The sequence below is a fragment of the Halyomorpha halys genome, unplaced genomic scaffold (genome assembly GCF_000696795.3).
Source record: "Halyomorpha halys isolate HHAL.00 unplaced genomic scaffold, Hhal_1.1 Scaffold104.1, whole genome shotgun sequence".
NCBI lineage: Eukaryota > Metazoa > Arthropoda > Insecta > Hemiptera > Pentatomidae > Halyomorpha > Halyomorpha halys.
Genome location: NW_027107578.1, coordinates 1,936,454 through 1,940,499, shown reverse-complemented (window position 1 = coordinate 1,940,499; position 4,046 = coordinate 1,936,454). Strand labels below are relative to the sequence as shown.

The following is a 4,046-nucleotide window of genomic DNA, read 5'->3' as shown; positions in this document are numbered from 1 at the left end:
TATAATATATAATACTTCTGTATGATGTCAAATGTTAAATCAAAGTATTTACAAATGGGAATAGGTCCCTATATCTCCCTATGTCAGAAATGACCAGAGAGTCATAAAAAAAATAAAAAGAAGGTTTTTACAAGTACAATAGTGGTAAGAGAGTAGTAAACTGAAGTCAGTGTGTGGATTCCATTCCTCTGCCCTGTGAAACTGGAGGACTTCCGATGATGACGTAGAAGACAGAGAGCCCCGTAGAAGAAGTTGAAAGGACCCAAAGGACCTTGCCTAATTGGAAAGGACCCACTCTACTAATGGCCACTTATTCCTGCCTTCATCTGCTAACTAATCTAATCCCACAATCCTTCCATTGTCATCCGTCTCTATCACTCTCTTCCCCTCCTCACTCCCTCTTTATATCAGTAATTATATATCCAAGAGCCTTAAGTCTTTTATCAAGAATCGATACTCTGCGGTGACGCCTTCACTGACGGTCGGTGAACATTTATAAACGAGTCGTCACTGATCGTTACTAATCGAATCAAGTATCGGAATATAGTTTTTTTCCCGTCGTACGGGGGTAATAAATATATTCCAGTTCTCCAGTAATAACTAGAACGATAAATATATTCAAAATCTGAACAAAAAGGACAACAGTGCTATTCTTTCTAATTGAACAGAATTAAATTACTCCCAACAGCAATGTCTCTATTTCCTGCCATTACCAACATTACTATTGACTTTCTTTATTGTTGAGTATTCAATAAATACCTATAAGAATCCACTTTATTTCTTATTAAGTAAATACACAAATAACTCACTTAAAAACACAGTGTAACCTTCTACCAAAGAGATACATAACATTTAAAACAATAAATATATTGTTTATATGAATGAGTTTGATATTGCTTGTAGTTCGAATGAATTAAAGAGAAGGTAACATCTCTAATGCGAGAGGTCTAAAAGGAGTATTCTAAAACTTAAGTTTTATATTTAGTGGTTGACTTAAGTGACTTTTTATTAGAGATAAAAAAAAGGTCACTATAGTCTTAAATTATTTTATTTATTTGTTTAGTGAAATTTATAACTACAAATAAAAAAATACAGTAAGTAAATATGAGGAATATTTCAAATACTTGATAATCTTAGGTAAAAACCACCTAATGGTGGTACTTCAACCATTAATTTAAATTAGAATGTTCCGTAGCGGATAAGATAACTTGGAGGATTAATGGGTATTGCTAAGGATTAGTGATTAAGAGGTAATGGGTTAGGATGGGTAAGAAGTTTGGAATGAAAGGACGCATATATATTTCGGGCCAAATCTGCAACGAAAGGAATGTTTGAGTATTTGTGAATGAGTTTATTTTTGACGTAATAAGGAACATCAAGGATTTTACGCAAGATTTTTAATTGTAAGGATTGGATACGGGAGGAATTTGATGCTTTGGTAGAGCCCCAGAGCTCAATTCTGTATGTCCAAATTGGTCTGATTATCATTGTATATCATTGTCTTTTGTAGTGAATGGTAAGTTTTGAGTGTTTGTCCAGTAGGCAGTCTCAAATTATAACTTTATTTATATTGCCTAATTTCTCCAATTGAAGCATTATTGAGGAATTCATTAGTGTATCATTCAAACACTTTTGAATTTTCATGTCTGATAATATACTTACCATTCAGAATTCAGCAATAGTTTTACCCTTTAATACCCTAATTGCTTAAATTTTGTTAAAAATTATGTTAACCGCATTTACCTTTGATAGTTGATTATGTAAAAATGATATTCAAGACTTCTTCTATTTTCTGGTATCGTGATTCTTAAGAAATAAAAGATTGAATATCCTAAAACTAGTTATGTGGGAGGATTCTCATTTCTCCCACACTCTACCAGAGAAAGGACATCCGATCTTGGAGTGAAGAAGGAGAGAGGAGATGCTGGCCATTAGCACTCTGTCCTGGAAATGCCCACTCAGGCGTCTCCGGTTACACTCATTCGCAGCCTCCAGTCCTCCTCGACTCTCATTGTTTACAGTTCCTTGGTTGTCTCTCACTTTAATTGATTGAATCCCAAGATAGCATTCGTAATTATGCTCTGCGTTGGGATACTGATATGGGTCAGTGAGTATATCTTGATCAGTTGTAAATAAAAACATTTTTTTTTTTTCAATTCAAAACTTTATTGATTGATCTATATTACAATCTGCCGTTGTTGGGCAATTGGTAATAGTGATAACTGGTCACATTCATACTAAATATATCATATATATAAATTTATAAATAAATAAAAAGAATAACATAAAATAAATATGTAAATGAAAAATAAATAATATCTCTAAATATATATAAACAGAAGGATAAAAATCATACTATGGATATGAAAAGAAGAAAAAAAAATTATAATGATAATAAAATAAAAATAATCTCTAAGTTACTTTTGTACATAATATTTACAGTATTAACAATTGTTTAATAAATAAATATTAGTTAGTATGGGGGTTGTTAATATGACAACAATTCCAATTGTTCCAATATGGATGTTAGTTGCATCTTTGAACCGTGCAAGTGATTTTTTTAAATTGTACCCCTATTCTGATAAACAGAGGTTTGAAAACTGCGACAAAATTTGAGTGTTATTATAAGAGTGATTTATGGTGAGATATACGTCCCCCAGGGTAATGCCCCAACGAAGAATCTATTATGTTAAACTTACACGGGAACTTCTAAGGAGCAGGAATACGACAAAAAGTATCCGACAAGAATTTTTAGAAGAGACAAATACCTGACTAGAACTTGAGGAGGCTTCGTTTGAACTGGGCACCATCGACAGGTATACTGAAAATTCTCAAAGAGAGGTGTTGGTAGAAGACAACTGGCAATCAGATTCTTTTTGTTAATACTCCTTTCGGTACGCTTTTAAACACTTCCCCACCATACAGTATCTGCAGGCGAAATCTTCCCAGATTATTGAATTTCAGAATTCCTCACGGTACATGGATTTTTTTTAGCCAAGCTACACAGCCTTGGGCTAGGCATAGACCCCTAATGCCCAGGTCTCCTGGAGACAATTGAGCATGTGGTGTGGGGATTCACGTCCTCACTGAGGAAGACTTTCCTCGGTTGAGGAATGATCCATTCTTCTTCATGGTTAATGAATTTATGGATGGAAATGATAATTCTGATTCATCCCACAATTACACTCTTTTAACAAAGGTTCAATATGAACCACTTAGATTCAAGACAAAGTAGGCAACACTAAACACTGATAACACTATAAATTTATTTTAATTAAAATTTAGCCTTTTCGGGATCTTTTGTTTTGTTTTCCTCAAAATAATTGTGTTATGAACTATTCTTTTGCAAGGTATGGCTGAGGTGCATTTTATTTCCGTTTCATAAACCATAGAGCACTTTTAGGCACCTCTGTAACTCCTCAAAATTAAGTTTGTGCAATGAATATCTGTATTTGAATTCAGTTAGTATCATAGAAGTGTTTTGTGAAGGTCTCGAAATTTTCTCCCACCTTTGCCCTATTTTATCCGCGATTTTTGTGTTTTTTTAAGCATTATAATTGTATTAAATTGCATGTATCTGTTTTAAAATGAAAAATGAGGAGAAAATACAACCTCAGTGAAGAAGCTCTACTGCTTGAAGTTCTTTTAATGCCTAGATTCTACAGACTGCTGTATCATCCCAATGCAAAATTCAAATGACATTTACTTATTGTATATATTTTTGACACAGTTGTAAATATCTAAATATAACAATTTCCAGAAATAAAACTACCCTTACAACTTGATGGGGAATAGAATTTCGGTAGTACTTAGTGGATGTAATCTCAACAAAACTCTGGCAGAAAAAAACAAAAAAAAAACAAGAAAAACCAGCATACGTGGCTAAATATATTGAACAATGTTAATTACAACGAAAAATAACAAGGATAAAGAACTTTTAAAATTATCTAATAATGTGCATAAAAGAATTAAGTTTAACACAGATAAGGCAAAAAGATATTTAGACATTAAATATTTTGGATACGAAAACGGAACAGTAGTAACAT

At 32.8% G+C, this 4,046-nt stretch overlaps 1 protein-coding gene across 2 annotated transcripts in view; it reads right to left on the bottom strand.

Moving 5' to 3' along the window:
- LOC106677602 (uncharacterized) overlaps positions 1 to 4,046 on the bottom strand; it is a 938,458-nt gene that overhangs the window by 7,549 nt on the left and 926,863 nt on the right. The gene's annotated exons all lie outside the window — the stretch shown is intronic.